Here is a 24,124-nt window from a genome sequence, read left to right on the forward strand (position 1 = left end):
TGAGAAGGGCTTAGTAATTAGATGATGGTTAACCGGTTGTATTTGCTGCATTTTTCATTACAGTTCTTATTAATAATAATAAGTAATTTACAAACCTGCTGACTGAAATTATTGGCAGGCAGGAGCCAGACTTTGGTATTTTCCTGTGAATTATTGGTTAATTCAATTGTGTTGTGACTCCAGGTTAAGGAGGGGCTGGGATTGATCGTGCCCTCGCCCAGGGTGGGGTAAAATGTTGCTGGCAACAGCCAATTTCATTCTTTCTCATATATCTGGCATACCTGGCCATTGGAGACGGGGGAAATGGCAGTATACTAACTACATAGTGACATAATGACATATCAGACAACCACATGGCATATTCACTCATGTTAACATAATGTCAGAAGTCAGTGAAATATGACCCGGCGCACAATGTTCATTATCAGTTCCTACTGTTTCAGCTTCAATTAATGTCTTCAATCCCTCAATGGGCCTTCAAGTGCCTCACATGCAGTGGTCCCAGAGGACATTGAACATTCCTTAGGAGGCGCCCAGTCTCAGGACTCATGTAGATCATGTGCCAGCTCAGATATTCAAGATTTAATGGGATCTAGAAAATATAGAATTGGTTTCCATGTGATGTCTCAGATATCACCAGTGAGGAAGAGCACATGGTGAGATAGGGCCAATGGTAGAAATGCCACATCAGAGGCTGCAGGACAGGAAGGCTATATTCAGCTAGGGGCTTTTGATGAAGAGGAGACGCCTGGAGTAGCGACAAATGAACGATGTACAAGCAGATGTTCCAGCCACATTGTGCACACTTACAGAGAGATTAAAGGAGACCCTCTCAAACATGAGTGGCATGTAGAGAAGATATGTGGGATGATGTCTTTATCCTCAAAAAGATGGGGTATCAAACAGAGTCAAACAAGTGCGTACAAATCTCAACAGTTGCTTACGTGCTCTTAATGACACTTCAAATAGGATTGATGAAAGCCTTGTCTTGGCCGATCAGTAAAGATCTCTCCCATTCATTTCCAGTGGGAAAGTGAAGCTGGGCCTTTACTGGAAAGATAGTGAAGATGGACTTGGATGTCGAGTCCAGTCAATGCCCTACATGCTGCCTCATGGTGACACTGCCATATGCACCTCCACCAGACTTTTGCGGAGCCCTTGCAGGTCCCTAAAACCACGGCATATCATGCAAGAGCATCTCAACAGCGAGAGCAGGGACTTGAGCCTGCCTCAACCCGCCCACAGACCACAGGTATGCAACACATAGAAGTGGCAGGTAAGTGGCAGTTTGTCACTTTTTGCACCTGGCTGTGCTGCACAGGATTGCTAAGTGTCTGTTTATGAATCGTGCAAACATTATCTTAGCTTTAAATGAAGGGGGCATGATGAAGAAGTGTGCAGCTGCTACAAAATTTGGCTGTGTGGGTGATGCTGAGGATGATTGTTGTCATCGACTGTTGTGGGATGTCAATAAATTGGTCAGTTGGGCAGAAAAGTGGGAAATGGTGTTCCATCTGGAGAAATGTCAGATAATACCTTTGGGGAAGAAAAACAAGGCATGAGAATTGACAATAACTGCTACGATACTGAGAGGGAGAGAGGAGTTTGCGTATTCATCCCGTGTCTGCGTGGGTCTCACCCCCATAAACCCAAAGGTGTGCAGGGTAGATGGATGGCCACGCTAATTTGCCCCTTCATTTGAAAAAAAATGAATAGGGTACTCTAAATTTATAAACAAAAGAAAAAAAAAGGGATCCTTGGTAAATTGCAGGACGGCTTTGTGTTCGGGTTAGGTTGAGGCCCAAGCAGCTTTAGCAAGAGGCTGCCAGATGAGTGCACCAGTTCAACGTCACCATTATGAGAGCATCCTGTGTATTGCAGCCAGCAATATGGCGGTATCACATTCCTCCTCTTCTTTCTCCTGAAGATCCAATATTCACTGCTGTCCATGTAGTGCAAAAGATTATTCTGGATAGCCTGGTTGGTGTGTATTAATGAGAGCCACCTGACCTACCAATGCACCTGAAAAGCACTGTTGCCTCACAGCGCCAGGGTCCCAGATTCGATTCCCGGCTTGGGTCACTGTGCGGAGCCTGCACGTTCTCGCTGTGTCTGTGTGGGTTTCCTCTGGGTGCTCCGGTTTCCTCCCACAAGTCTCGAAAGACATGCTGTTAGGTAATTTGGACATTCTGAATTCTCCCTCCGTGTACCCGAACAGGCGCCGAGGCAACTCATCGTCTAATGGCTTTGATTGTCGTGCCCTTTGGCCTCATTGCCTTCTCATGGGTGTCATCAGCCACATTTTAAGTGGGGAGCCATTGACTCCAAACAGCCATCTGCATTGTCTCCTGCAGGAAGGATCCAAAGTGGTGCCCCTGGCAGACAATGGTCACCAGGTCCACTTGGCAAAAAGACTTGCTCCAGCAGTCTGCCATCGCCTGAACCAAGGCTCTGAGGAGACACCGCTGTTCAGCCATGAAGCTGCATATAAACCCCATGTTGCGAATATTGCCCACTGTGGGTTGAATGTCTGCTCATTCCCTGCCCCTGTGTACGAGCGACTCTTTGAGGAGAAGCTGCTGTCAATCCTGCTTTCGCTGCTCTTCCTGCTGCTGATCATTTTGCTTCTCATCTGAGGTACAAAATAAAACAGCACACACCAGCTCCCGTGCTGACCTGCATGATCATTTGTAGCAAACAGAGAGCAGACACCCAAATCACAAATGTAGTGAAATTAACCTGCAGAGACAATAACCTTTTACAGCAATTACTGTGAGCGCAAAGCTTTTCACACAATCAGCCGAGAGATCAACAGCAAGGTTTCAGTGCCTCAGGCAATTTTTGCTGTGGAAGCCTTCAGATTCCTCAATTGCCACTGTGTGTTTCAACTTGCTTTCAATGGTTCATTCCTGGAATCCTTGTCCGCCCATAGTTCGAGTTGAAAATCCCTGTAAGAAAAAGAAATGTGTGCAATACCTGCTAACATTTTAAATTTCCAACCTTCCTCTCTTAAGGGGAATTTCTCGCTGATGCGCGATCAATAACTACTGAAACGAAGGAGTAGTCCGAACTGAAAGCTTTAATCTACAAGATGTTTCCTCAGCAGCTCGAGTACAGAAAGAAGGATGGCTGCTAGGTACACGGGTTCTTATACCCTGCCTCATTGGGCGGAGCTACCTTACGTCTTGACCAATGAAAAAGGCAAACACTTGGGCCAATGAGCAGCAAGCCTTCTCCACCAATGGTAGCTCACATTCCCAGGTACCATAGTACCTCTAGTCATACTACCACATTCACCCCTTGTTGAGAAAGGAACCGGGTGGGGGGGATGCTTGTTGAGAAGAAGGGGGGTTGGGGGGGGGTGGTAGTCCAGTGCGGGTGGGACAATTTACTGGTAGTATGACCAGTGATGTGGGACTATACCTCTCCAACGGCGGCTGCCCACTGGCCCGTAACTATGTACAAAGTTGTGTCCCTGAGGAAGACTTCCTGGGGAAGACAAGAAGGCGTTCGTGAGGAGTTTGATTTGTAGACGTGCAAAGTAGTGACTGGTTGGAGTGGAGGGCGTCTGGGAGGACCACCTGCCAGCGGGAGACTGGGAGATTTCTGGATCGTAGGGCCAGTAGGATGGTTTCCAGACCGTACCGTTCTCCCTCTCGACCTGTCCGTTACCCCGGGGGTTATAACTGGTCGTTCTGCTTGAGGCAGGAATTTACGCAGTTCGTCACTCGTAAAGGAGGACCCCCTATCACTGTGTATGTAAGCGGGGAATCCGAACAGGGAGAAAATGCTGTGGAGGGCTTTTATGATGGTGGTTGTGGTCATGTCGGGGCAGGGGATGGTAAACGGGAAGCGGGAGTACTCATCAATCACGTTGTGCCACAGGGCATCGGGAGGCTCGTTTAGCTTCCCAGGACGATACAAGTGTAGGTGGATAACTCAATCCTCAACCAAGATCTTGTCATTTTCTATCTTGCCCCGCTGTGCATTGTCTAACATGAAGGCCACCGTTCTGTGAGGAGGGTAAAGGTCTGTGAGGAGGGTGAACGTCCTGCCGGCCTGGTAACGTCTCCAATGCTGCACAGCTTCTACTATGGCCTGTGCTTCCTTCTCGACCGAGGAGTGGCGGATTTCGGAAGCATGGAGGGAGAAGAAGGCCACGGGTCTGCCCGCTTGGTTGAGGGTGGTTGCCAGAGCTACGCCAAATGTCACTCTCGACTTGGAAGGGGAGGGACTCCCGATAGCGCCTTTGCAATATCCGCTTTGATGCGGCTGAAGGCCTGCCGGGCCTCCATCGACAGGGGGAAAGTGGCTGTGTGGATGAGATGATGGGCTTTGTCGGCATAGTTGGGGACCCACTGAGCGTAATAAGAGAAAAACCCGAGGCAGCGCTTCAGGGCCTTGGAGCAGTGGGGGAGGGGGAGTTCCATCAGGGGCCTCATGCGTTTACGGGTCGGGGCCTATCGCTCCATTTCGCACTACGTAGCCGAGGATGGCTAGGCAGTCGGTGCTGAACACGCATTTGTCTTTGTTATAAGTCAAATTCAGGAGTTTTGCGGTTTGGAGGAATTTGCGGAGATTGGTGTCGTGGTCCTGCTGATCGTGGCCGCAGATGGTGACATTATCGAGATACGGGAAGGTTGCCCGTAAACCGTATCGGTCTACTATTCGGTCCATCTCTCATTGGAAGACCAAGACCCCGTTTGTAACACCGAAGGGAACCCTTAAAAAGTGGTAGAGCCGCCCGTCCGCTTCAAACGCAGTGTACTTGCGATCGCTCGCGCGGATGGGGAGGTAGTGGTAGGCAGACTTGAGGTCCACCATGGAGAAGACCTTGTGCGATCCTGTTGACCAGGTCGGTTATATGGGGGAAGAGAGTACGCGTCCAGCTGCGTAAACCTGTTGATGGTCTGACTGTAGTTTATGATCATCCTATTCTTCTCCCCGGTTTACCACCAGAACTTGTGCTCGCCAGGGGCTGTTACTAGCCCCGATGACCCCTTCGTTCAGAAGCCGTTGGACCTCGGACCTGATGAAGGTCCAGTTCTGGGCCTACTGTATCGTCTGCTCCTGGTGGCGACAGGTTTGCAATCCGGGGTGAAGTTTGCAAACAAGGACGGGGGATCGACTTTGAGGGTTGCGAGGCTGCAGACAGTGAGGGGAGGTATAGCGCCGCCAAATTTAAATGTTAGGCTCTGAAGGTTACACTGGAAGTCTAACCCCAGGAGTGCGGCCACACAGAGGTGGGGGAGGACGTAGAGTCTGTAATTTTTAAACTCCCTCCCCTGGACGGTGAGGTCCACTATACAATACCCCGTGATCTCAACCGAATGGGAGCCAGAGGCCAGGGCGATTTTTTGCTTAACGGGATAGACAGGGAGAGCGCAGCATCTTACCATGGTAGGGTGTACAAAACTCTCCGTGCTCCTGCAGTCCAGCAGGCAGGTCGTTTTGTGCCCGTTGTGCAGGACCTTCATCGTCGCCGTAGCGAGGATGCGGGGTCGAGACTGGTCCAAGGTGACTGAAGCGAGTCATGGCAGAAGATCGGAGTCGTCATCGGGCGGTGCATAGTCACCCGCGCCGGGGTCCTCGGAGCTGATCCAAGATGAAGGTGCCCATCGGTCGCACATGGTGGGGAGTGGACAAAATGGCGGCACTCGTCCCCCGCACGTGGCGTCGGAGGCACAAGGTGGCGGCGCCCGTAGGCCGCACGTGGCGTTGGGGGATGGGGACAGAGACATTTGCGGGCAGCACGGGGCCCTTGGAGAAAGAAGGGGTGGTGTCCTGCGGTCGGTGCCCGGTACCGCAGCAACTGCCTTGGCCTGGCAAACGGACAAAACGTGCACCTCTTGCATGTTGCCGATCGGGCTGGGCAACGCTGTCGGGGGTGTTTTGCCTGGCCGCAAAAATAACAACGGGGCCCAGCGGGGTTTCCAGGGCGTTTGGTAGCGCAGGCCTGGGGTGATTCCGAGTCCGTAGGGAAGAGGGAGGCTGAATTCCATGCTGCCCAGGGGGCCGCCGCGTGGTCGGGGGCGTATGAGCAGGCGTTTCTGTTCACAACATCTAGAGAGTTCGCGAGGGCCCATGCCTCTGTGAGGCTCAAAGTTTCCCTTTCTAACTGTCTCTGGCGGATTTGTGGGGACTGCATGCCCGCAACAAAGGCGTCTCGGATGAGGAGTTCAGTGTGCTCATTAGCAGACACTTGTGGGCAGCCGCAGTTCCTCCCCAGTACATCGTCCAACGACTCACCAGGGATCTGCTGCCTCGTGGCCAGTAAGTGCCGAGCGTAAACTTGATTTACCGGCCGGATGAAGTGGCCTTTAAGCAGTTCCATGGCGGAATTTTAGTCAGACGTGTCCTCGTTGAGCATGTAGATGGTGGTGCTGACGCACGAGTGGAGGATGTGTAGCTTCTGCTCCCTCGTCGGTACGTTTTCCGCCGTGCTGAGGTAGCTATTAAAACAAGCCAGCCAGTGCTTGAACGTGGCTGCTGCATTAGCTGTGTGGGGGCTGAGTCGTAGACACTCCAGCTTGCTGCGGAGCTCCATCCTTTAAAAACTTGTAGATTAAATTGATGCGCGATCAACAACTACTGAAATGAAGGAGTAGTCCGAATTGAATGCTTTAATCTACAAGATGTTTCCCCAGCAGCTTGAGTACAGAAAGAAGGATGGCTGCTGGGAAACACAGGTTCTTATACCCCGCCTCATTGGGCGGAGCTACCTTACGTGTTGACCAATAAAAAAGGCAAACACTTGGGCCAATGAGCAGCGAGCCTTCTCCACCAATGGTAGCTCACATTCCCAGGTACTGTAGTACCTCTAGTCATACTACCACACTCGCATGCACCTGAACGCATTAAATGCGGATATCGGTGGAGCAAACTTCCCGATGCACTTCAATTTCAGTCTTTTTAACCACTCACTGCTCTCAAATTCACTCAATCTTGGAAGTTAAAATCGCCTCAACAGCTATCTTTCCCCATCCATTCCTATCTCCAGACAGTTCAAATATAGCAGCCATGGGGCAAGGCTTGGGAAATTGTGGTGTTTTCACTGGAATAGAGAAGGCTAAGGGTCCATCTGACAAAGAGGTTTTAAAACAAGATTAATAGTAAAATAATGCTTCCACTGATTGTGAAATGATAATAAAGGAGCTTATTAAATTTGACATTATTACCAAACAAACAAAGGGAGCAGGTTACAAGACCATTAAAATCGTACAGAAGGTTATATATATTTTTAAAATTGTTTTCTTTTCTCTGAGTTACAAGGCCATTGCGCAGAGAACAGGGTAGGCCTTAAATCCATCTCTCTGCTTGCTCCAAAAAAGCAATTTGAATTCAAGTTGAATCATGTTCATGATCCCCACAGGAGGGACGCACTAGATCCAATCTGATCTCGGGCTTGATCCTCCGCGCGACCTCAGCCAAAAGACCGAGAAGAACATTAAATCATTTACCACAAATGGTTATTGAGGATGTAACATGAGCATCATTGAAAAGATTGTGCTTTGGAAAGAATATAAAAGAACAAGGGGATAAGGCAATGAAAGGGGATTAAGTCGACAATTCCAGTTAATGACCTAGGTCCACAGAGCTTTAATTATGATGCTTCGAAACTGAACTTCGGGGATCACGAAAGCATTGTTTTTATCCTGAGTTCTTTTTAATCCCAAATTCTTCTCTGCTGGTGGAAACACCTTAAAATCTGTTTATGGAAGTTAAGCAGTTCATTACCAGCTCTTTAAAACTATCTGGCAATATTTGGGTCCTGCCTTATTGGTTGCTTGAATTTATAAGCTTTCAGCTTCAGGAATTACTTTGCAAAACTAGCAATCTTACAGATATAAGAAAATCACCTTCAAAACCACCCCGGCCATCCAGGAAATTGCAAATGCTTTCTCAGTCACGTATCAGTTACCCTGCTTGAAACCAGTTACTGAAACAGGCAGAAACTGTCTAATAGTTTCATCTACTAAAATTTAACTTGTGACCAAACCATTACATTTATTCAGGGAAGGCAATTTTGCAATTAGCACTTCCTTTATTTTTTTTTTTTATAAATGTTTTTATTCAGTTTTCTGCACTTCCTTTATTGAGGTATTGTGGTGCAGTGGGGTAGCGTCCCTGCTTCTGTGCCAGAGGTTCTAGGTTCGAGTCCCACCCTAAGACTTGATGGCCAAGGAAGGTGTGTTCATAACCCCAACAAAATGGTTAAGTTTCAATGTGCAAACTCCTTCCAACACACCAATGGCGGGCGGTAAGAGCAGCTGAGAGACCCCTGGTCAGCCATGCTTGTTGTGGAGTGACGCCCCTCAAGCTATAAGCTTCTGGTGATGGGCCGGTCGCCTGTTTAGGAAAAACGTCGCTATGGAAACAGATGAAACTCTGCCAGGAAGAGAAACAGTAACAACTTCCTCCATTAGAAAAAAAATAAAATGATTCAATTTGTCTTGAAACAGTGTTGATCTTTAGTATTGAGAAAGTGTGAACTTTAATATTAAACTTGATAACAGATCATCTGTGACACATTCTGTTATCTTTGGTGATTTTTTTTTTTGCAAATCGCTATTTGAGCCTGGATTTTTTAAAAGTTCGTCATTTACTCTGATCAGAGCGTCTGCACTTCAGAAGTTATCCATTGTAAAGCATTGTGGGATGCTATTTAGGCTCTTACCTTAAGCAAAGTCCTCACTGAAGAGAGTTAGCATACAGGAGACAATCTGCAAGCAGAGATCATGTAAGTTATACTGATTATTTCCCGCTATGCTCAGCATTCTATAAACTTTTGTCCGGCTCCATACAAATCTAAATAAAAAAACAACAAAGAACAAAGAAAAGTGCAGCACACGAACAGGCCCTTCAGCCCTTCAAATCTGCGCCGGCCATGCTGCCCGTCTAACCTAAAATCTTTTACACTTCCGGGTATTCACATTCCGGGTATTCACATTTTTTTTTTTTATAAATGTTTTTATTCAGTTTTCATATTTTATATTGAACAAATTACAAATTGTTAGGAGAGAAAAAAAAACAAACACGCAAAAATTAACATACATATTTACAGGTAAGCATCTTCGTAGTAGTAACTGCGCCCCCCCCCCCCCCCTCAACATGTTTATTTAGTTTGGTTTTGGGCCTTAGCTAGCCATCGAACCCCCGTACCGAACCTGTAGCCCCCCCCCCTCCCGCTACCTTCCCCCGACTATTCTTCCTCTTGTACATTGGCCACAAATAGGTCCCGGAACAGTTGCATGAATGGCTCCCACGTTCTGTGGAAGCCGTCGTCCGACCCTCGGATGGCAAATTTGATTTTCTCCATTTGGAGAGATTCCGAGAGGCGAGAGGTCGGACAGCCAGTCCGCAGCTCTGGGCGGTGCTGCTGACCGCCAGCCAAACAGGATTCTACGGCGGGCGATCAGGGAGGCAAAGGCAAGGGCGTCCGCCCTCCTCCCCACGAATAGATCTGGCTGTTCTGAAACCCCGAAGACCGCCACTCTCGGGCATGGCTCCACCCTCACTCCCACCACTTTGGACATAACCTCGAAGAAGGCTGTCCAGTACTCCACGAGTCTGGGGCAAGACCAGAACATGTGGGCGTGGTTGGCCGGGCCTCTTTGGCACCGTTCACATCTGTCTTCCACCTCCGGGAAGAACCTACTCATACGGGTTCTTGTTAAGTGGGCTCTATGTACCACTTTTAGTTGCGTCAGGCTGAGCCTTGCGCACGTGGAGGTGGAGTTGACCCTATGCAGTGCTTCGCTCCAGAGTCCCCACCCTATCTCCATCCCCAGGTCGTCCTCCCATTTCCTTCTTGTTGCGTCCAGTACGGTGTCGTCCCTATCTACCAGTCGGTCATACATGTCACTACAGTTCCCTTTCTCTAGGATACTTGCGTCCAGTAGGTCTTCCAGTAGTGTCTGTCGTGGCGGTTGTGGGTACGTCCTTGTCTCCTTTCGTAGGAAGTTTTTGAGCTGCAGGTACCGTAGCTCGTTCCCCCCAGCTAGCTGAAATTTCTCTGTCAGTTCGTCCAGTGTTGCGATCCTGTCGTCCGTGTATAGGTCCCTGACTGTCAGTGTCCCCCCGTCCTGCCTCCACCTTTTGAAGGTGGCGTCAGTCAGTGCTGGTGTGAACCTATGGTTGTTGCAGATGGGAGCCCTGTTCGACATTTTGGTCAGGCCAAGTTGCTGCCGCAGTTGGTTCCAGGATTGGAGGGTGGCTGTCACCACTGGGCTGCTGGAGTGTTTTTTGGGTGGGGATGGGAGTGCTGTCGTGGCGAGGGCCCGGAGGGAGGTTCCCATGCAGGAGGCCTCCTCCGCACGCACCCACTCAGCTTCTGGCTCCTGGATCCATCCCCTTACTCGCTCGGCTGTTGCTGCCCAGTGGTAGAATTGTAGATTCGGGAGGGCTAGCCCTCCCCTGGTTTTTGTTTTTTGTAAGACCTTCTTTGGGATCCTAGCATTTTTACCCCCCCATACGAACGCCATGATGAGTTTGTCCAGCGCTTTGAAAAAGGCCTTGGGGATGTAGATCGGAATGGATCTAAACAGGAAGAGGAACCTGGGCAGTACGTTCATTTTGATCGTCTGAACTCTCCCCGCGAGGGAGAGCGGGAGTGTGTTCCATCTTTGCAGGTCCTTTTTAACTTCCTCCGTCAGGCTGGTGAGGTTCCATTTGTGGATCCCTTTCCAGTCATGGGCTATTTGGATCCCCAGGTAGCGGAATTTATGTCGGGCTTGATTGAACGGCAGCCCCTTTAGTGCTGCCCCCCCCCCCCCCCCCCCCCCCCCTTGCGGGTGTACTGGGAAGATCTCACTTTTGCTCATGTTGAGTTTGTAGCCCGAGAAGGCTCCAAACTCTTTCAGGAGCGCGATGATTCCGTCCATGCTGCTTTGTGGGTCCGAGATATAGAGGAGCAGATCATCCGCATAGAGTGAGACTCTGTGCTCTCTACCTCCCCTTCGGATCCCCCTCCAATTTTTTGCTGCCCTGAGCGCGATTGCTAGCGGTTCAATTGCTAGTGCGAACAGCAGCGGGGACAGTGGGCATCCTTGTCTGGTGCCCCTGTGCAGCTGGAAGTATTGGGAGTTGGTATTGTTGGTCTGTACACTCGCCATGGGAGCGTTGTACAGGAGCTTTACCCAAGCGGTGAACCGGGTATTCACATTTAACGGAAAAAGTTCGAAGTGCCATTTTGGTCGCGATTGGTGCGGTGTTTCTCGATGGTCACATTGCCGAGATTGTGGCCCGTACAGCACATGAACTTCTTGCTATTGCTGGCTATCTCGTTGTCTCATCCGTCAGACTCGCGCCTCAGTGTCTCGCCTCTTAACAAGGAGATGCAGCTTTTAAACATTCCCTCGCCACTCACTCCCAGTCAACACACAGACATGGCAGCGCACAGACCTGCTCACTTTGGGTCGCTGACCTGGCCAGCTTCCCGACACTTTGGATGCGAGACGGGACATCTTGTTTCCCCAAAGTGTTTGGAGCACCAGCAGAAGGATCACCAAAACCACCTGGGAGGCAGTGGCAGTGGCTCTCAGTGCAGGCAGCATGACAAGGAAGATTGCCTTCCAATGTAGGAGAAGACTAATGACCTGCACTGAGTTGCAAGAAGAAGTTACCACCTCTCTCCTGGCATCCATTTTGCTTGCCACCCCTTAAATTATCCCCCCCCCCAAATCACTGACTGACACCTTGCACCCTCCCCACATCCGGTCTTTGTGCTTCCTCCTCAGAACTCACTGGCACCCACCAGCACAACCTCTTCATGTCCAAGTGTGGTGCTCATACAGGCCACTTGCTATAGGCCCACCCTGATCCATCAAGCGTGCAGCGCACAATACCCTCTCTTTGTCCCCACAGGAGAAGATAGCCTATAATAAGTGGGAAAGGGCCAAGACAGGTGGTGTACTAGATTTGAGTCCTCACCCCTATGAGGAACAGGCCCTGGAAATGAAAGGAGAAAGTGGTCACCGAAAGGGCCCTTGAGCTGCATGTCGGAAAATGGAAATGGCTACTCACCTACTCAGTTCCCTACAGCAGCCATTGCGCCATCTGTGCGTTTTAAAAAATGAGTATTAAACGATACCAATGTGATTTCTCACTGGGAGGCCAGTAACTCCCGGGAGGCTTTTAAATTCATCTTCAATCTCGCGAATGAGATGGAAATGAATGCAAATTAGGGCTATGATATTCTTACCACATTTGGGAGAACCCCAGAACTCGCCATCAGGAACCAGACGGTGAGATAGCAAACTGATTCATGCCTGGCGCAATTCTTGATTTTGGCCTTTCCTACTATTTAACCGACTCGCCCAGATCTGCGGCAGGTGCATCACGGCGGTTAAATTGCCCCAGCATCTCACCTAGTATTAGCTGGATCTTCCTTTCATGATGTTAAAGGAATAGATGTGAGAAAGACATGGCAACCTGGATAAGGATACAAAGGAGTTTCATTACTACTATTTTTGTATGACTAGAAAGTTTATAATGGGATGTCTCATTAGACTATCCATTCGATAGCCTTCTGAGATCAGGAGTGGAGAAATGAGGTGCCTCGTATAATAGACCTTAACGGGCAATTTGACGTGATGTGTTTCATAGTCTGGGACTCATGGCCACAGTCTCAATTTGGGTCTGCCACTTTCCTCTTAGGGGAGCTGATAGCTGCATCGTTCATACCCTATGCAGATTTTGTTGAGCGATCTCCACTGTCTGCATGCAAGATTGAAGCCAACAACCATTACTGTTGACGCGGTGACAAGGTATTGTTTTTTCTCAAGCTGCGTACCTCGCACGATTCTGTCCATCCAGACAGTGAGTCACTGATAGTTGCTGCATGAAGAAAAGCTGCTTTTTCCCAGAATGACTGTGGTGATATGATTTGCATACCTGTCTGCATTGGGGCAGAACACCAGCTTACCATTGGCCCTGGTCGGTCATGTTCCTCTCGACCGATTGGTCGAGAGGCTGAGTTAACCGCGCCACCTTGCCGAGGTATAAATAGTCAAACGTCCGCCGGTCGTCCATTTTTTTGTAGACGACCGCAGAGCTACGTTCTAGTTTATTAAAGCCTAACTTTTGTAAAGCAACTCGTCTCTCGTACAATTGATGGCACATCAATGACTCGAGCCATTTTAAGTGCTTTCTTCGTAGGATTTTCACACCCTTGTGAATGGGAAGATTGGTGACATTTTCCATCCCATAGCACATGATGGTGCTTAGTGAAGGACAGGTGGACCAAGTGTGACAGCACGGACGCTACTCAAGTAAAATTAATGTCCCTGGCGCCATCCTCATAGCAGCATTTAGCTGCACGTGCATGATCTTGCAGGACCAGGAGATGGGAGCAGTATTCAACAGCATAATAGACTAGGGTCACTGTTGTGGTGCAAAGCATTCAGGCTGTATCCCGCCTTTAGCTCACCCCTTGGACTTTCCAATGAATTTACAGTGCACTTCCACCCGAGCTTCACCCTGGTTTTACTCCTCAGCTGCTGTTGGTGGGATGAGAGACAGGTATTTTGTGTAAGAAGAGTTATGATAAGTCCCTTTTTTGACCTGTTACCATACCTTGATGAGGTTTTGCTTATTCTCTGAGAGAATTGAGATGGTCGTTATATAGTTTTTCATGAAACTATTTGTTAAGAACTATTTACAAAGACTTTATGATAAGTACAGTTTTTGGGACACTGTGTCGGAGCTTCTTGGTCACCTGACTCTTGATGGCATGCTTATATCATCGTTAACCTCCAATCGACGGTCACCTTCATCAGAAGGGACCAATTTAGAGTCATAACCTGCTGGCTCTCGAGCATTGGATTTAGGGGGTATCCCAATGATGCTCTGAGAAATCCCTCTTGTACATTCCCGCGTAAGGGTTTACGTGGCAAATGTCCAGAAGGACTAACTTTCCCTGAAAAATTGTACTGCGCTGGGAACCATCTGACAAAGCGATTTAAATAGCTATCTTCGGATGGTTCTGCCAGATTTACCCTGATAGTTATTCTGTAAATTAGAGGAACAAAAGCACTTCTAACTCCAGAACTAAGTCCTACATGGGACTGCCCCCACACCCTGAACACCCCCTCCCCCTGGAGGGCCCCCCACCCACACACCACCCACTCCCAACCCCTCTAAAGACCCCTCACACCTACCCCCCCAACCAAGAACCCCCCCACACTGACCCAACCAGCCTTGACCCCAACATCCCCAACCCGAATGACCCACCCCCACACCATACCAGACCCCTTTATCCAGACCAGACCCCACCCCCCCTCACCCCGCCAATGCTAATGCCATAAAAAGGGGGCGTGTTCTTCACTCTGCTCCTTTTACACTTAAATACTGGTGCCCCCGAGCTGCTTGGCTGTTTCAGTTTGACCCGGCCTGAGCCAGGAAGCTTGGTCAAGACAGGGACTTTGGAATTCAAGCAAAGGTAGATTGTTATGGAGTGGCAACCTGGCACCCAGAGAGAGTTAAGGACCATTGAGTTCTTTCCCAGAGCTACTGAGATGAAACTCTGACACAGCTGCCTTATCTGGTTTGGGGCAGAGGCTCCAGGTCTGGAAACAGCATATTAGAGGGTCCAGATCTCTGTTAGCCCCCCGCCCCCCCCAACATTATTGTAGTGCAGCAATGCCATGTAATCGACATAAATGAACTTCCACAATTGGTGCAAGCAATTATCCATTGTATATATTTTGAAAAGGCCGACGCAAGCACCATTGTTGTGGGCCATTGTTGAGTGGTTGGCTTCAGCTGGTCATGTCATTTTGTGAGGATCTATGAAGCATATGTTGAAGTTAATGGATGGAAAATCATGGGTTGTGCCCCCTCGTTTTTATGAGGTGCTCTCCAGATTGATGTTAATTGAATGTTATGAAGCATTTTACCACATAATGTCATCAACTGTAAGCTCTAAGCTCCAGGATCCTGGTTATTTTACCCATCTCCCCATCAAAGGACAAAAAAGCTGTATTTCTAACAAACTCCCTGTCAACTTGATCTGTTAGTCACTGAGGTCAGCTATTGTTATTTCTCACCTTCTCCCCTCATGCCGCAAAGATTTCCCTGAAAGTGGAGGTTAATCAAAGCTCAGTATGACTATTGAGAGGTGTAGCCCACGTTTTCACTGTGAATTTGCAAATATATTTGGCCACAATTTAACGGAAATGTTTCGAAGTGCCATTTCAGGCGAATTTGGCTGGGAGTTTATCCCCGTCTCTGTTTGCGTGCCCCCCACTACTATCTAGCCACACTTAGTCATTTGTTTGGGCCCTGGGGAGTTTCTCCCCAAGCTACTCCACACTCAGAGGTCAAGATCTACTGGCCACATTGCGCCCGGAAAGCTATGCGACGCGGCCAGTAGATGCCGGGAGATCCTTCTTCCGGGATCTACACGACTCGCCGGCCTCGCGAGATCGCATTATGCATGGGACAAATCTCACTTGAGATCTGGGCAGCACGATAGCACAGTGGTTAGCACTGTTGCTTCATAGTGCCAGGGTCCCGGGTTCGATTCCCAGCCTTGGGTCACTTTCTGTGTGGAGTCTGCACGTTCTCCCTGTGTCTGCGGCGGTTTTCCCAAGCGCTCCGGTTTCCTCCCACAAGTCCCGAAAGATGTGCTGTTAGGTGAATTGGACATTCTGAATTCTCCGTCTGTGTTCCCGAACAGGTGCAGTAGTGTGGCAACAAGGCGCTTTTCACAGTAACTTCATTGCAGTGTTAATATAAGCCTACTTGTGACAATAATAATAAATATTATTATTAATCAAGGTGCTGGGATCTAAACCCTTGGCTTGGAGACTTCGGGTGAGCGCCATTCAATGCTGGTCTCCACAAACAGGGACCAGATGGAACGGCACTGGTGAGGGTCTATGATTCAGATCAGAGGCCCCCAAGTGTTTGTCCTCAGGGCAGGGTGCCAAGCTGGCATCCTGGCAGTGCCACCTTGGTGCAAAGCTGGCATTTTCTGCACAATGGGAATCGGCCCCAGGGGTCCCCGATAAGGGTGTGGGGGGGAGGTGCATGGGGGGCTGTGGACCCCCTTGGGGCAGGGGGGCTCGAGAGATCAGACCCCATTTAAAAATGGCATCCCGGTCTGTCCCTGCACTGAGGAGTTATGGCGATCAAAGATCCTCATGGAAGAAAACGGGCTTCAGGTGTCAAGGTGCCAGGGTGGCAGTGCCAAGGTGGTAGCCTGGCAGTCCCAAGGTGCCTGGACACCAGGAGGAGCCAAAGCGCCAACCTGCCCTGTCCCTGTCCATCCAGGAGCCAGTAATGGCCTGGGAACGCCCCCCCCCCCCCCCTCCCCCCCCAGGTTCCATTCCACCTGGTCTACTTTTGTGTGGGCCACCTGGCTGGGGTCTCTTTGGGGAGGCCGATAGATGTCCAGATTCTGCGTCAGCGTGGTTAAGTGGCTTCTTAAACTCATTTAACCGTGTGAGACTGGACCCCGCGCATTGTGGGCGGAACCTATATTACGGCATCTTGCGAAGTCTGGTTAGATTTCTTGAGGCATTATGGCCATCGTGAATCCTGGGAGAGACCTCTCCGAGCATTGACCATACCGCTCTGATTCCAGATTATGCCCATGCTCTCCTTGTGGGAGCTGACATGTTTGCTTCTGCTTACCTATTACGGTGTCAGCCATGGATCAGTTCTCAGCACACTCACCTCCAGGCACTTGAGCGCAAAATATGGCCAACAATCCACCAGTGGACCTAAACAAAGCCTGCCCGCAGTGATAATGCACAGCCAGCGGCTGGCACAGGCCTGAGAGTGAGATTTCTGCCCCTCAATGGGACCATGTCCGATCCTTGAGAACTGCCGACCAATCTGATTGGTCAACAGTTCTAGCAATCCCATTTACGCCGGAACAGAGCAGTAGACACTGCTGGGGCTGCAGGCAGGCCCAGGAAGAACATCAATGGATCCCAGAGCCAGGATTTCAACGTGAGGAGGGCTCAGGCAGCCTACAGAGGGGAGAATGAGTGGATTGGGAGTTGGGAGGAAGGGCTTGGGAGGCCAGATAAAGGGGCAGGGGTTATGATGTTTGGGTAGGGGTTGCCCCCATTGTGCACAGGGCATCCATTGATTGATGTTCCCCCTTTCCTTCCTGCCTTTCCAAAAATGATTTTCAAAAGTGAGCTCCCCACTTCCACCCACCTGCCCATGCCAACCATTTTATACCTGAGCAATGTGAAATCTGATTCAATTGGCTTAGTAACAAACTCAATTGTCTATTTTCATTTACAAATGGCAGATGGGCTGCTGATTTCAGTGCCTGACCACTCACTGTATTCTGGGGATCGGGTTGCATGTGGGCGGGAAAAAAAATGACCTCTCCACCCCTCGCATTTTATGTACCCTCTCCTCCAAAAGTGTGCCCATTGGGAGAGCCATAAATGCAACACACAACCATTGACTGTAAAGTCTCCAAGGACTTTCTGATCTTGTCCCTTCCATATAAAAATTCAGCATCTTACTTTTTGATAGCTCCCCAAAAGTGGCAAGATATTCATTGATGAGTCCTATGCTTAGGGATGTCGCCAATATTTCATTGTGAACTGAAGCAAATGTATACTCGCCATTTGGCAGCTGGTATGTGCTTGTCTCTACTCATCTGTTAAAGGTTTGGATTTGTGGTTTGAGTGGTTGGTTTGTAGCCTCTTCATTCAAGGTCCTTTGTTGCAATATACCTTTTCGCGATTTCAGCATGACTTCACCATAAGGGAAGTTTGTCACGTGATCTAGTCTTCGTTTCATTTTGGCACTGAGCAGAGCACACACACAGCTCTGATGACTTCAAGTTTCATATTCAAGTAGAACTGATCTCATGGACTTGGTCTTAATCTAGGGACCCACCACATGTTTATCCATCACTTATGAGTGATTGGTGCCTTGTATCTTGTACAGTAAATAAGCCCAAGATATTATTTTGTAAGAGTCCTTCTTGTTTATTTCCTTTGTTTCCATTTATTTTGTCATGTTATTATTTTGGTCCGTGGACCCATAATTGGAATAGGCTTTTAAGCAGAAGACTGAAAAATGAAGCAGCCTGCTTGCCAGGCGTCTGTGTTCCGAGGTTATGTTTTGGAAAGGAGAAGTCAGACACTTCATCACTGAGTGGTTTTTAGGTACCAGGTTTGGATGGAGCCGGATCAATTGGTTGGCTGGCAACCAGTAGATTATCCAGGGATAGTGTTCTGCCTGACAATGGCCAGTGATTGGTTCCTGCAGAAGTGACCTTGGAAGTGAACGGAGCGCTCACCCTCTCTCTCTTTCTCCTGCTTGCTGAAGTGAAAGAACTGATCTATTGTTCTGAAAGCAGTGAATGCCTGGCACATCCTTTGCTGTGAACCTAAATTGATGCTGAGTCTGCAGAGGAGTTAGACAACCTTGCCAGAGAAAACCATCTCAAGCCTGGAAGGAAGAAGTACCAAGGCGAAACCGAACTTTGGAGAAACACTAACCGGAAATCATCCCGGTGCATCAGAAATCATTAGCCTTTTATTTTATTAATATTTTCTTTCCCTTTCCACCACTCTTTCCTCTCTGTGTTGTTTGTCTGTGTTTGCAGAGAATGGGGGTAAGTTAGATCCGGGGTAAGTAGCCACACATAAGCCGTAGGTTCGAGCACAAAGTTTATTATTACTTACAGTCAAATCACCACCATTCCCCAGGGGGGTCTCCTTCCCCAACCTTCACCCATGTTGGGTTTCTTATACTAGAGGGGCTATGCCTGTTAAGGGGGAGCCCCGTCCTTTTACCAGAAAGTTCATACTTCGCGAAGGGCATGGGAAACCTGATGCTTCCTATCCCATGACCCCCTCTGGGGTTTTAATAGAGTAGCTAGGAAGGGGGAGGGTGTAGGAAAGGGGTATTAGATAGTCAGTTACATTTTCTGTTTATTTAATTATAATATTGTTCATAATAAAAGTTAACTTGTGTTAAAGTTCCAAATCTGGTGACTAGTTTATTGGGCTCAGCCAAGGACCTGGGGTATTTTAAATAAAATCTAATGTCACCTGTGTTACGACACCGGGTCAAGTGTGGCTGGAATTGACTGGCTGCTAGACCAAGCTGCCATGACAACGCCATTACAAGAAGGTGACAGTGGGCACCAGTCGGGTGATTGCAGCACTTGGGCCCTGTAGCCTGGGCCTGCAGTAAATCTAGGCTTGATCTGTCATCAGTGAAAACCTTCCCCATATCACTACTATTCCCATCTTGCTTTCTCCGGCCCTCTAGATGAGGAAGGACCCAGCATCTGGGACTTTCATTTGGTTCCAGGATAATGATCAACCAAAGCATCAACAAGAATAAAGTGAGTGATGACAAATAGGGTTCAGGAGCAGGTGTGAGGATTTAGCTAAGCCTTTAAAACCATTAATTTGCTAATTCTTTAACAACGCCTTTTTTGCTAAACCTTTTAAATTACCATTTTTTGCTTAGTTCGTAAAATCATTGCCAAGTCCGCTGATTGCGTCATCTGACCTGCTTGTTGGGAATGCCCAACTGTTTTACTGCTATCATTACAGATCATTATCCAATTTCTCTTTTCTCCAAATCTTTTAGAACACGTCATCACCTTCCAAATCTGTGCCTGTCTTTCCCACATCCTCTGGTTTCCAACTTTTCAATTAGGTGTCTGAGCCTGCCAGAACACTGAAATGGCCATCGCTAGAGGTAGAAATGATGTTGATTTTTGTTTGTTATTTCTTCAAATGAGTTGTTTAACATGTTCAATGGCCCCAGAGTCCTCTGTCCAGCTCAGTGGAACGGCCCCCTTTTTCTAATTGCAGAATTACCTCTACAATTGTAACCATCTCTAGCAATGGTTCCTCTTCCTGCTCCCACACTGTTACTTAGAGTCTCCCATGGCAGCTGCCTCCTCTTTATCTTCTTACTGCCTCTGGGTCACATCATTTGGCCTGAACTTTCGTCCGTGGTCACGTGCGCAGAGTTGAGAGAAAAGTGGACCTCAATCAAAGCCCATTTGAAAGGTAGGTAATTAATGCTGAAGTCCCTGGGCGGGATTCTCTAAAATTGGGGCTATATCCCCACGCCGGTAGGGAAACCGGTGTCAACGACCCCGGTGTCAACAACCCCCGAAAGTGAGGAATTCTCACCTTTTTAGGGGGCTAGGTTGCCGCCGGAGTCGTCCCCGCAGCTCCAGCCGGCAGGGAACAGGCCGCGTGAGTCCGAGCATGCGCGGAATGGCCGGCGTGATCTCGTGCATGCGCGGAACGGCCGCCGTATTTCCGCATGCACGGGGGCTCCCATCTCCGCGCCGGCCCCCCGGGCAATATGACGGAGACCAACAGGGTCGGGCGTGGAGTAAAGTAGGCCCCCACGGAACAAGCCCACCCACCGATCGGGGGCTAGGCCACCGTGGGGGCCACCGTGGGGGCCAACGTGGGGGCTGCCCCCCCCCCCCCCAGCAAAATTAGAGGTTCAGGCAGCCAATGTTCAAAGTCAGGCTCGTGGAGCTGCAAATTCTCCCAACTCTGCGCACGTGACCACGGACAAAATTTCAGGCCCCCACACACTTACCTTCCAGGTCCCTCCATGTGTGAGTATCCCGGCCCCTGTGTCTCAGAGATGGCATCATTACCTAGAAAGGTGAGTGTCAAAGCTGTAAGATAATGGGATGTGGATGTTGGTGGCTGATGTGTTGGGCAGGCTGGGTTGAGAGAGAGACAGACCTCCAACACTTGATAAGATGCAACACGATTTTATTTAACATCTAAACTATTGTACATGTTCAACTGTGGATTGACACTATGCTGATTTGACTGGAGGCTTAGTACTAGCCTGACCAGACTTACTAGCTACCCATGGTGTTTGCAATGGCTAGCTCGTGGACTCTGACTGTCTCAGAGGCTGGGTCCCGAGAGAGCGGGAAAACTGGTGCCCTCTGGCTTTATAGTGGTAGTGTCCTGTCTGGTGATTGGCTGCTCTGTTCTGTGTGCTTACTGGTCATCCTGTGTGTCAATCACTGCCTGTCTGCGCTCCATTATATACATAGATGTATATTATGACACTAGCTAGGCCAGCATTTATTGCCCAACCCTAATTGCCTTTGAGAAGGTGGTGGTGAGCCGGCTTCTTGAACTGCTGCTGTCCATGTGATGTAGGTACACCCACAGTGCTGTTAGGGAGTGAGTTCCAGTAGCTTTTTTTCTCTTTTGAGCCTGACTCTGGCCTTCTTAGATCTTTTTAAGACTTCTTTTAGAGATGACTAGGTGCTCCTCTTATGAAGCTCCTGTAATCAGTACATCGCCCAGATAGACGATTAACTTGGGTAGGTCTTGTAGTAAACTTTCCAGCTGCGCTGGAATATTGCACAGGCAGATGAGACTCCGAAGGGTAATTGGGTACACTGGTATAACACTTGGTAGGTGTTTATGGTAATACATTTCCTGGAAGTTTCGTCCAACTCTAATTGTTGGTTCGCACAACTCGTATCAAGTTTAGTGTAAGTTAATCCTCCTGCTGATTCAGCATATAAACCTTCAATCCATGGTGTTGGGTACTGGTCCAATTTACAGCCCGATTCATGGTCAGCTTGTAGTCTCCGCATATTCTTGTGGTTTCATCTGGCTTCACCACTGGCACCATTGAAGCCACAAATTCTGAAAACTGAATTCTTTTAGTCTCTTGAGTTCAAGTTCATTTAAGGCATATGGAATGAATCGGGCTCTGAGAAACTTGGGCATGGCCTCTGGATCCACATAAATCTTTTCTTTTCAGCACTGTATCTTGCCGAACCCATTTTGGAAAGCCTCTGGATACTTTTGTAAGAGGTCATGAAGACCTTTGTTAATTTGGAAGATTTCTAGCCAATTTAGTTTCATTTGGTGGAGCCAACTCCAGCCCATTGCCTGCGCCCCCCCCCCCCCCTTCCTCCCCCCCCCCCCCACTACTATGAGTGGCAATTGAGCTTACTGGCATTGTGGTCATTCCTGGCATTCTTGAAGCTTCCCCAGTAGACATGTCCAGCCTGGCCAATGTGCTTTTTAACTTCAGGGGCTAAAGCCCGTCTCGCAGATAACGATACATCTGCTCACCTACCACTGAAGCGGAGGCCCTATGTCCACTTCCATTCTAAGTGGCTAATCATTTACTATCAACACAATCTTCAATACTATCTTCTTAGCTCCTGGTCTGCGGCCCATATTTCCTATATTTCTGCACTCTTTTTTGCTCCGAGCCTCTTTGCAAATTGGTTTCAGTGCCACCATCTCTGACAACGTGACTGCCAGTGACATCCCGCAAACCTGCTTGCATGCTCTCCAACTCCATTGCCCCCTCTTTGCCACTTTCCATGCCTGGGAAACCTCTAAGCCCTTCTTTAAGGTAATCTCTGCCACGGCTAACAATTTTCTTTGCATGGCAGTGTCGTTAACACCACGAACCAGCCTCTTTCCCAACATGTTGTTGAGTGCAGACCCAAACATGCATTGGTCAGCTGTTTGTCTTAGGCATGTCACGAACACCGCAATTGTCACCCTTGGGGTCCTTGTCATCAAATTGAATTCATAGCGCTTCATTACTATCCAGGGCTTCGGGTGAAAATGTCCTTTGATTGACTCCAGTAGCTCCTCAAATATTTGGGAGGCGGGGCATCTGGATGAGTCAGACTCCTAATCAGGTTGTAAGTGGGAGCCCCACAGGCTGTTAGTAGGATTACCCGCTGCTTTTCCTCCACCCCAATTTCATTGGTCTTGAAAATATAATGGACGCATTTGACATATAGTCCCCATTGCTCCGAGTTAGGGCTGAATGGTTCTAGTTTGTCAAAAAGAGGCATTTTGACACTCACAGACAGTTGAACGAGTTTGCTTCAAAGGAAAGGTTTTCACACGAGTTTTGCTTCCCTGATTTCTGTAGCAGCAGCAAGACACTCCGGTTGATCCTCATCCCCAATGTCTCTTGACAGACAGGTGACCGACAAGTAGATAAAAAAATGAACGGTTTGTTAACGTCAGAAACTACATACAGAGAGTGAGATTTTGCGTACATTTAACACCCAAGAAACAGATCGCCGTTTTGAATGGGGATTCTCCATGCCTGCAGCGCGGAGAACCACCCCACTACCAAATGGGACTCTTTTTTTTAGCCTCGGCGAGGAACATCCCTCAGAGGCTGCATCCTACACTGGCAAGTCCAGCTCATCAGTGCGGGAACAGATTGGGGCACCAATTTTATTTTTTAAACATTTATTTATTTATTTATTATTAAAGTGCAATTTAGTGTGGACAATCCACGTACTCTGCACATCTTCGGGTTTTGGGGTTGAGACCCTTGCAGACAGAGGGAGAATGTGCAAACTCCACACGGACAGTGATCCAGTACCCGGATCGAACCCGGGTCCTCGGTGCTGTGGCAGTAGTGCTAACCATGATGCCACCTTGCCGCCCGGAGTACCGTTTTTAAATGCCACCCCGATTTCTCAACTGCCCTCAGACTTCCCACCACGGCCTCCAAACCCCCCAATGCCCCAGCTACCCCTTAGGGAGCCCTCGTGCCGCCTCTCAACCTACCTGTTAAGGGCACCCCAGCGTCAGATCCATGGCACAGGCAACCTGGCACAGCTAGCCTGCCAACCTGGGAGTGTCCCTACCAGCTTGACAGTGCCACCCGGGCGGCAGTGCCAAGGTGCCCAGATGGTAGCAGGAGTGCCAAGGGACCACTCTGGCCCGAGCCTGACAACCCTGTTGGCCTGGGAAAGCCCCCAGGTGGTATTACGTCTGGTCCATGTTTGTCTGGGCCAGTGCTAAACAGCAAGATAGCGAGGTCTCTCAGACCATTTTTATTTGGAAATCTTTTTAATTGGCTTTTCTCATATTTATAAACAGTTACTGTGTACATACATTACATTTTTCTTGCCTGCGCTAATTTACTATATTTTACAGAGAGGTTTGTTTTGTCCTTCATTTAACTAAATCTTTGTACATTTTGTTGCTCTCTGGATCGGTCTATGATACCCCCTTCCTCCACCCCTCCAGCCCCCCACTGGCTTCAGCACCCTTCCTCTTGTGGTTTCCCCACCTTCTGTCCCCCCCCCCCCCCCCCCCCCTCCCCCCATCCCCCCCAGGTTGCACCGTCCTTT

This window comes from Scyliorhinus canicula, chromosome 17, assembly GCF_902713615.1.
Source record: "Scyliorhinus canicula chromosome 17, sScyCan1.1, whole genome shotgun sequence".
Classification (NCBI taxonomy): domain Eukaryota; kingdom Metazoa; phylum Chordata; class Chondrichthyes; order Carcharhiniformes; family Scyliorhinidae; genus Scyliorhinus; species Scyliorhinus canicula.